This window comes from Salvelinus sp. IW2-2015, unplaced genomic scaffold, assembly GCF_002910315.2.
Source record: "Salvelinus sp. IW2-2015 unplaced genomic scaffold, ASM291031v2 Un_scaffold1760, whole genome shotgun sequence".
Lineage (NCBI taxonomy): Eukaryota > Metazoa > Chordata > Actinopteri > Salmoniformes > Salmonidae > Salvelinus > Salvelinus sp. IW2-2015.
In genome coordinates, this window is record NW_019943140.1 from 16,825 (window position 1) to 27,785 (window position 10,961).

The 10,961-nt window shown below is 43.4% G+C and overlaps 1 long non-coding RNA gene across 2 annotated transcripts in view; it reads left to right on the forward strand.

Moving 5' to 3' along the window:
- Positions 1 to 2,905: 2,905 nt before the first annotated feature.
- Positions 2,906 to 10,961, forward strand: part of LOC112071900 (uncharacterized) — a 10,530-nt gene continuing 2,474 nt past the window's right edge. Inside the window, exons 1-3 of one of the 2 annotated variants that reach the window (XR_002894193.2) lie at positions 2,906 to 3,023; positions 5,461 to 5,584; positions 5,830 to 5,931. This is a non-coding gene — a long non-coding RNA (uncharacterized lncRNA). Of the gene's footprint in view, positions 3,024 to 5,460; positions 5,585 to 5,829; positions 5,936 to 10,961 lie in introns of both variants that reach the window. The other variant, XR_011475996.1, reaches the window with a different exon arrangement.

The window sequence follows — 10,961 nt, forward strand, 5'->3', positions numbered from 1 at the left end:
TTACAACAGCCACCACTACATTTTTAGTTGGCTGCTGCCAACATACTGACTCAAATCTCTAGCACTTTAATAATAAGAAACTTGGATGTAATAAATGTATCGCATAGTGACTTTTAAACAATGCCACTTTATAATAAAAAAAATGATGGGTTTTTAACATACGCCTAGCATGTACTCATCTTCATATGTATATACTGTACTCTATACCATCTACTGCATCTTGCCTATGCCGTTCGGCCATCGCTCATCCATATATTTATATGTACATATTCTTATTCATTCCTTTACACTTGTGTGTATAAGGTAGTTGTTGTGAAATTGTTAGATTACTTGTTAGATATTACTGCACGGTTGGAACTAGAAGCACAAGCATTTCGCTACACTCGCATTAACATCTGCTAACCATGTGTATGTGACCAATAAAATTTGATTTGATTTGAGTTGTTGCTCAGCTGCAAAGCACATGCCAAGGAGACTCACACACACTCACCCACCCACACATACCCACACACACACACACTTCAAAAATAATTATGGTGATGTTCCCACTGATTGCCAACTGAATGTGATTAAAAAAACAGCCCCTCTATAGCCAAAAGGAAGTGTCAGTAGTGTTTGCCTGCAGACACACTTTCAGGGAAAACGTTCTCAGACCCTCCCTGCAACCTAAAAATGAACATTCCCAGAACAGGAAAAACTGAGACCGGGAGAACCATTCCAAAATCATGGGCATTAATATGGAGTTGGTCCCCCATTTTCTGCTGTAACAGCCTCCACTCTTCTAGGAAGCTTTCCACTAGATGTTGGAACATTGCTGTGGGGACTTGCTTCCATTCAGCCACAAGAGCATTAGTGAGGTCGGACACTGATGTTGGGCGATTATGGCTGGCTCGCAGTCGGCGTTCCAATTCATCCCAAAGGTGTTTGGTGGGGTTGAGGTCAGGGCTCTGTGCAGGCCAGTCAAGTTCTTCCACAACGATCTTGACAAACTATTTCTGTATGGAACTTGTGCACATACTTTCAGCATTGTCATGCTGAAACAGGAAAGGGCTGTTGCCACAAAGTTGAAAGCACAGAATCGTCTAGAATGTTATTGTATGCTGTAGTATTCACTAGAACTAAGGGTCCTAGCCCGAACCATGAAAAACAGCCCCAGACCATTATTCCTCCTCCACCAAACTTTACAGTTGGCACAATGCATTGGGGCAGGTAGTGTTCTCCTGGCATCCGCCAAACCCAGATTCCTTCCTCGGACCGCCAGATGGTAAAGCATGATTGATCACTCAGAGAACACGTTTCCACTGCTCCAGAGTCCAAAGGCGGGCAAGCTTTACAGCATTCCAGCTGACGCTTGGCATTGCGCATGGTGATCTTAGGCTTTTGTGCCGCTGCTCGGCCACGGAAACCCATTTCATGACGCTCCCGACGAACAGTTATTGGGGCAGCTCGAGCAGGACAGAAATTTGACAAACCGACTTGTTGGAAAGGTAGCATCCATATGACGGTGCCACGTTGAAAGTCACTGAACTCTTCAGTAAGGCCATTCTACTGACAATGTTTGTGTATGGAGATTGCATGGCTGTGTGCTTGATTTTTGTACACCTGCCAGCAACGGGTGTGGCTGAAATAGCTGAATCCACTAATTTGAAGGGGTGTCCACATACTTTTGTATATATAGTGTATCATGATGACCCCGCCCTCTTCCTGACATCACTTCACATAATGACTGCGTCTTAATGCAAACACCTCGTAATAACACTGCCTGGGCCGTCTTCATGAAAACACCTCGTAATAACACTGGCCTGGGCCGTCTTCATGAAAACACCTCGTCATATAAATGCCTGGGCCTCTTAAACATGAATACTCCTGGCAGTATTAATAAACACTGCCCGAGCCTGGGCTGTCTTATGAAAACACCTCGTAATAACAGCTGCCTGGGCGCGCTTAATGAAACACCTGTACTAAACACTGCCGCCTGGGCCGTCTTCATGAAAACACTCGTAATAACACTGGCTGGGCCGTCTTTAAATGAATAACACTCGAATAACAACTGCTGGGCCGTCTCATGAAAACACCTCGTAATACACTGCCGGGCCGTCTTAATGAAAACCCTCGTAATAACACTGCCCTGGGCCGTCTTAATGAAAACACCTCGTAATAACACTGCCTGGCCGTCTAATGAAAACACCTCGTAATAAACTGCCTGGGCGTTTCATGAAAAACACCTCGTATACACTGCTGGGCCGTCTTCATGAAAACACCTCGTAATAACAATGCCTGGCCCGTTTCCATGAAAACACCTCGTAATAACACTGCTGGGCGTCTTAATGAAAACACTTCGTAATAACACTGCCTGGCGCGTCTTCATGAAAACACCTCGTAATAACACTGCCTGGGCCGTCTAATGAAAAACCTCGTAATAACACTGCCGGGCCGTCTAATGAAAACACCTCGTAATAACACTGCCTGGGCCGTCTTAATGAAACACCTCGAATACACTGCCTGGCGTCTTAATGAAAACACCTGTAATACACTGCTGGGGTCTTGAATGAAAACACCTCGTAATAACACTGCTGGGCCCGTCTGAAATGCAAACACCTCGTATAACACTGCCGGGCTGTATCTTAACTTCCACCATTGTTATTATTAACACGGGTCTCGCTGGAGGTAAGTAAGCCTGTTCCGAGCGCGACGCCTATAGGGCATGAGCCCTCTTCCTGTTTCTGTAGCCTGAGGCAGCCTGATGTACGAGTTTCCCCCTGTACAGGACGCTAGTCTGTCGCAGGGCCTTACCCCTAATTCCAATGCTGAGTGCCAAGCAGATTATGTTATACCTTGATTAATACTGTACCAGCCCTGACCTCTGTGTATCCTGACCTCTGTGTGTTTGTGTGTGTATGTTGTGTGGTGTTATGTGTTTGTTTGTTCCTGTAGGCCAGAGATTAGTGAAGAGCTGAAGACTCTGATCCAGAAAATGTTGGACAAGAACCCAGACACCCAGGATCACGATACCTGAGATCAAGGTGAGTGGAGGAGCGTCACCCTCTGAGTTAGACAATGGTACTGTAGGAGGTCTGTAGGAGTTTATTTTTTTTACACAATAGGACTCTTAACAGGCGGTGCTGAAACTGTCCTCTCCAGGCCAGATCAACAGCTGTCCTCAGTGATAAAGATACACACGCACGCAACACACACACACACACACACACCACACACAACACACACACACACACACCACACACACACACAACACCCACACACACACACACACACACACACACAACACACACACACACACACAACACACACACCACACCACACACACACGCCACACACACACACACCACACACACACACACACAAAGATCGTGGAAGGGAAGTCCCCAGACTGAAGGTGAAAAGCTGAATCTTCTCTCCCTGTTGGCCTCTCTGTAAAAGAGACGGAGTTCTAACTTCTCATCTCCATCTGTAGTCAGCGATCCTCTCTCTCGCAGGACTGTGTGTGTGTGTGTGTGTGTGTGTGGGGGGGGGGGGGCTAAATTAGCCGCAGTGGTGTCATCCCTGTCTCCTGAACACTACCTGCCTCACTGGAGTTCAGCGATCACACACATCCCCCTGACACACCATCACACACACACACATCCCCGCCTGACACAACAACACACACCACACCACATCTGACTCAAATAAGATGCGACCCAGTTTAGGATTAAATTATTTACTTTTTGATTTGAAATATAGTATATTGATGTATAAATAAACAATGTACGGTAAACATACCAGTGGCCTAACGGAACCAGTGGCCAACTGACACCAGTAGATTAACTGAACCAGTAGATTAACTGACACCAAGTAGATTAACTGAACACCAGTAGCCTAACTGACACAGTGGCCTAACTGACACCAGTGGCCTAAGCTGACGCCAGGGTACTGACGCCAAGTGGCTAACTGAACACCAGTGCTAACTGACACCAGTGGCCTAACTGACACAGTGGCTAACTGACTGCCACCAAGTGCGCTAACTGAACTGACACCAGTAGCCTAACTGACTGACACCAGTAGCCTAACTGCACAGTACCCATCTCCAAATGTTCTCATACACAGCAAAATCATTAACCTACACCCAGTCAGATAGCACCTCTCTTAGCCCTCTGTGGGATATGAAGAACTATGGACAAACTAGAATGCTATTGCTATATTAAATGTCCATGAACGACATGAATGTACTGAACATAATGTATGCAATGCCTCCCTCATTCATATCTTCTCTGAACTGATGGCTTTAAGTCTCTTTCAAAACCTGCCCTGCTTCATTCAACACACATCACATTGACTTTTCTAAAAACATGTGTTCTGCCTTTATGAAAAGTCCCCGACACCACAGGGGAAGTTCTAACTAGCCAGCCTTTAATTAGGAAAGCCCCTGACATCCTGACACAGTGACACACCATCTACATTCGCCTCTCTCTCTCTCTCTCTCTCTCTCTCTCTCTCTCTCTCTCTCTCTCTCCTCCTCTCCTCGCTCTCTCTCCTCTCTCTCACTCTCTCACTCTCTCTCTCTCTCTCCCCCTCTCCCCCTCTCTCTCTCTCCCCTCCTCTCTCTCTCCCCCTCTCCCCCTCTCTCCCTCTCCCCCCTCTCTCTCTCTCTCTCTCTCACCCTTCTCTCTCTCTCTCTCTCCCCCTCTCCCCTCTCTCTCTCTCCCTCTCCCTCTCTCTCTCTCTCTCCCCTCTCCCCCCTCTCCTCTCTCTCTCTCCTCCTCTCCTCTCTCTCTTCTCTCCCCCTCTCTCTCTCTCTCTCTCTCTTCTCTCTTCTCTCTCTCTCCTCTCTCTCTTCTCTCTCTCTCTCTATCTATCTCTCTCTCTCTCTCTCCTCTCTCCTCTCCTTGTCAGTCCTGACATTAGACAGCCTTGGCTTTAGAAGACTGTTTACAGCAGCAGGCATTTCTACAGTCTGTCCATACATTCTTTAGATTCTTATCCCCCTTTCTCTTCGCCGGGTGATGTGTATTTCTGATGATGTGTATTCTGGGTGTTGCATCTGTAATATCCGCTCAAGTGAGAGTTTGTCACGACCTCCACCGAAGTCGGTCCCTCTCCTTGTCGGCGGCGTTGGCGTCGACGTCACGGCCTTCTAGCCATCGCCGATCCTCTTTTCATTTTCCATTTGTTTTGTCATTGTCTTACACACCCTGGTTTCATTCCCCAATTACTTGTTTTTATTTAACCTCTGTTCCCCATGTTGTTTGTGAGTAATTGTTTTTCTATTGCGGTCCATATTTGTGCCTGTATTTATTACGGACGTGTATTGTGATATATTGAGTAAAATTACTTTCATTACTCATATCTGTCCTGCGCCTGACTCATCTCACCACTAACACACAGACGCTTTACAGGGTTTGTCTAGTAGTGCCGAGGCACATATCCACTGTGACATTCTTGTTGTGTGGTGTTGTCTCTCAGTTGGACCCGTGGGTGACCCAAGATGGCTGTGACCCTTACCTCAGAGAGGAACACTGTACCGTGGTGAGGTCACTGAGGAGGAGTGCAGAACTCTGTCAAGTTTGTCCCCAGCCTTTCTGCTGTGGTAAGGAGCCTAAGGAGCCTGAAGAGTGTGTTGTGTGTGTGTGTGTGTGTGTGTGTGTGTGTGTGTGTGTGTGTGTGTGTGTGTGTGGTGTGTGTGTTGTGTGTGTGTGTGTGTGTGTGTGTGTGTGTGTGTTGTGGTTGTGGTGTGTGTGGTGTGTGTGTGGTGTGTTGTGTGTGTGTGTGTGTGTGGTGTGTGTGTGTGTTTTAGGTGAGTGACTGTGCATCACTCACCGTGTGTGTATTCAGATCCTGGTGAAGGCCATGCTGCGGAAGAGGTCGTTCGGTAACCCCTTTGAGTCCCAGAAGTAGAGAGGAGAGGTCCATGTCTGCACCTGGCAACCTGTTAATGTGAGTACTGTGACAGCTCCAACACCAGACTGCCAGGTTATCGTCACACACCAACAACTTCTTCTACACACCTGCTGCTTGCGTAAAACACCCAATAACATATAACCCAAACCCCCCATTTTCCCTAACTCCTAAACCTAACTCCTAAACCTAACTCTAAACCTAATCCTAAACCTAACTCCTAAACCTAATCCCTAAACAACTCCTAACCTAAACCTAACTCCAAACCTAACTCTAACCCTAAACCTAACTCCAAACCCTAAACCTAACCTAACCTAAACCTAACTCCTAAACCTAAACCTAACTCAAACCTAAATAACTCCTAACCCTAAACCTAACTCAACCCTAACCTAACTCCTGACCCTAAACCTAACCCCTAAGATTAAAATAGCCTTTGTCCTCATGGGGATGTGGGAAATGTTCCCACATGGGATCATTTTCCTTGTTTTACTATCCTTCTGGGCCTTTTGGGGATTTTAGGTCCCCACAAGGAGAAAGAACCACACACACACACACACACACACACACACACCACACACACACACACACACACACACACACACACACACACACACACCGTCCCCCTCTGAGAGCAGGAAAACCAGTCACCTGGAGCTGCCAATTTGCGTTGCATAGTATCACATCCAGGCAATATCTTACAGTATGCTTCTGTTTCTTTCTCTCTGTTTCCATCTAATTCTCTTTGTCTTTCTCTCTATTTTCCATCTAATTCTCTTGTCTTTCTGTTTTCATCTAATTCTCTCTGTCTTTCTCTCTGGTTCCATCTAATTCTCTTTGTTTTCTCTCTATTTTCCATCTAATTCTCTTTGTCTTTCTGTTTTCCATCTAATTCTCTCTGCTTTCTCTCTGGTTTCCATCTAATTCTCTGTCTTTCTGTCTATTTTCCATCTATTCTCTCTGTCTTTCTCTCTATTTTCATCTAATTCTCTTCTTTCTCTATGTTTTCCATCTAATTCTCGTTGTCTTTCTCTCAGTTTTCCATCTAATTCTCTTTGTCTTCACGCTGCTAGCTCCGGTTTAATCAAGAGTTTGCAAGTATGTTTTTTGTTATTTTGTATATATTTCTATCCCTTTGAACAGTGAACCTTAGAGAATAAATAAGAAACCTGCACGCTGCTCTTGATGTATCACTGCTTTAGAATCGGCTTCAAGGCCTTCCTCAGAGATTTTTTCTCATTTATTTTTTATTTTTATTACCATGCACCTGCAACAAAAGATAGCTCAAATGTGTGAGTGTCTTTTTGAATTTTGAATAGTAAACCTTTGGAATACTTGGGCAAATTGTAACCGTTGAAAGTCACACACAGACTATCGCCAGGTGATCTCTCGTTAAACTATCAATACGTCATATTAATCCTACTTCATGAGCAGAGTAAGGGTTATTTAGTCCTACTTTAAGAGCAGACTAAGGGTGATTTAATCCTACTTCATGAGCAGACTAAGGTGATTTAGTCCTACGTCATGAGCAGCCTAAGGGGTGATTTAGTTCTACTTTATGAACTGACTAAGGGGTGATTGTCCTACTTTATGAGCAACTAAGCATGACTTTAGTCCTACTTATGACAGACTAAGGGGTGATTTAGTCCTAATTATGAACAGACTAAGGGTGATTTAGTCTACTTTATAACAGACTAAGGGTGATTTAGTTTACTTTGAACAGACTAGGGGTGATTTGTTCTACTTTAAGAAGAGACTAAGGGTGATTTAGTCCTACTTTATGACAGACTAAGGTGATTTCGTCTACTTTATGAACAGACTAAGGGGTGATTTAGTTCTACTTTAAGAAGAGACTAAGGGGTGATTTAGTTATACTTAAGACAGACAAGGGGTGATTTTGCCTACTTTATGAGCAGACTAAGGGGTGATTTATGCCTACTTTATGAACAACTAAGGGTGATTTAGTCCTACTTTATGAACAGACTAAGGGTGATTTAGTCCTACTTTATGAAACAGACTAGGGGTGATTTAGTCCTATTTTATGAGCAGACTAAGGGTGATTTGTTCTACTTTATGAACAGACTAAGGGGTGATTTAGTCCTACTTTATGAGCAAACTAAGGGGTGATTTAGTCCTACTTTGTGAGCAGACTAAGGGGTGATTTGTTCTACTTATGAGCAGACTAAGGGTGATTAGTTCTACTTTTATGAGCAGACTAAGGGGTGATTTAGTTCTACTTTATGAACAGACTAAGGGTGATTTAGTTTCTACTTATGAGCAGACAAGGTATTTAGTTCTACTTTATGAACAACTAAGGGGTGTTTAGTTCTACTTTATGAACAGACTAGGGGTGATTTAGTCCTACTTTATGAACAGACTAAGGGGTGATTTAGTTCTACTTTATGAACAGACCTAAGGGGTGATTTAGTCTACTTTATGAGCAGACTAAGGGTGATTTAGTCTCTACTTTATGAACACTAAGGGGATTTAGTCCTACTTTATGAACAGACTAAGGGTGATTTGTCCTACTTTATGAGCAGACTAAGGGGTGATTTAGTCCTACTTTATGGACCAGACTAAGGGGTATTTAGTCCTACTTATGAACAGACTAAGGGTGATTTAGTCCTACTTCATGAACAGACTAAGGGGTGATTTAGTCCTACTTTTGAGCAGACTAAGGGTGATTTATCCTACTTTATGAGCAGACTAAGGGGTGATTTAGTCCTACTTTATGAGCAGACTAAGGGGTGATTTAGTCCTACTTTATGACACAGACTAAGAGGGTGATTTAGTTCTACTTTAAGAAGAGACTAAGGGTGATTTAGTCCTACTTTATGAACAGCTAAGGGTGATTTAGTCCTACTTCATGAACAGACCTAAGGGGTGATTTAGTCCTACTTCATGAACAGACTAAGGGGTGATTTATCTATTTGACAATTAACAATAAAGTATTTCCTCATTTACCACATCAGATCTACTGTGGAAATGTACCCGACACGTATGAACAGAAAATACATGTTGATGGTGTTAGGTTCTAATTATCAGAGTAACAACCCGACGGACACTATGGAAGCTTAAACCAAGTTTATTCGTCCATTGGGTCAATACAGTTGCATCAGACGACCACATATTCACTCAAGCACTGTTATTTCACTATGCTGAGTCTCCTCCTACACATCTGAACAGCCAATGCATCTCTGTTGCTAGACAGAACCTTAGCGATATCTGTTCTTCCTCACTTCATCTGACATGACCTCTGCCCCAAAGTGCTCACTCCTCCCCAACTCAAGGCTGTTATGGTGACTGGTAGCAGACTGTGTGTCTTCTCCTCCCAGAGGATCCCTCCCAGAGGATCCCTGATGGCTAACAATAACATATCCTGACATAATGTAAACGTTATACATTACCCTCTCTTCCTCAGTGACATGAATAATTATATTTCATAAACTCAGAACCAAACAATGGTATAGCCTACTCATATTGTATTCCTTTCCAGTTTATTTAATCCATTAAATATAACTGTCTTTAAAATACAATTATCAAGATCATGGCTATTCTCATCAAGATCATGGGTAAAATATCTCTGGACAGTCCATATTAAGCATTGCCTCACGTCGGATGGCGTCACTCCTACACGACACTCGTGCCTCGACCGGTCTGTCTTGTAGGACGTGGAACTCATCTCTAAAAAGGCTGATCCGCCTAACACTAGTTATGAAAATCACTCCGCTCTCAATAGCTATGACACTCTGGCTACTATGGCAAACCTGCTCCAGCTAGCAGCCTATCGCATGCTTGTTTGAATGGCCATACGGTAGCTAGCTAGTTTGCCAGGTCGTTGATGAAGTTGTACGGCACCAAAGTTATGGAACTGTTCTCAGAAATCAGCATGTATCTGACTCTGACAGCTGGCACTGTGCCTCGCTATGGTCTTTATTTTACTCTTATTATTATCTATCCTGATGTCTAGTCACTTTACCCTGCCTTCATGTACATATCTACCTCAAATACCTTATTATTATCTATCCTGCCTAGTCACTTTACCCTGCCTTCATGTACATATCTACCTCAAATACCGTATTATTATCTATCCTGATGCCTAGTCACTTTACCCTGCCTTCATGTACATATCTACCTCAAATACCTTATTATTATCTATCCTGATGCCTAGTCACTTTACCCTGGCCTTCATGTACAATATCTACCTCAAATACCTTATTATTATCTATCCTGATGTCTAGTCACTTTCCCCTGCCTTCATGTACATATCTACCTCAAATACCTTATTATTATCTATCCTATGTCCTAGTCACTTTACCCTGCCTTCATGTACATATCTACCTCAAATACCTTATTATTATCTATCCTGATGCCTAGTCACTTTACCCTGCCTTCATGTACATATCTACCTCAAATACCTTATTATTATCTATCCTGATGTCTAGTCACTTTACCCTGCTTCATGTACATATCTACCTCAAATACTTATTATTATCTATCCTGATGCCTAGTCACTTTACCCTGCCTTCATGTACATATCTACCTCAAATACCTTATTATTATCTATCTGATGTCTAGTCACTTTACCCTGCCTTTATGTACATATCTACCTCAAATACCTTATTATTTATCTATCCTGATGCCTAGTCACTTTACCTGCTTCATGTACATATCTACCTCAAATACCTATATTATTATCTATCCTGATGTCTAGTCACTTTACCCTGCCTTCATGTACTGTACACCTGTTAGTTCTATGTTGGGGATTTATTTTTACTCTGAATCGTTGGGAAAGGTTTGTAAGACTGCATTTCACTGTGATGTCTACAACCAGTTCTATCCGGCGCATGTGATGAATATAATTTGATTTGGCTACTTTGTAACATTTGACCAAAGCGATGACATCACAGAGCGGCTTTGCTGTAGACTCGGGTGCACTAATCACGGCAGAACAGATGTCATGACAACTCATTTGTGTATTAGCTAGAACTTCACTGCACTAGCTAGCTAGCTAGAGGGAGTATTCAGCATTGAGTGTGTGAACTGGTGTTGGTGCATCGCTACCTGTCGCT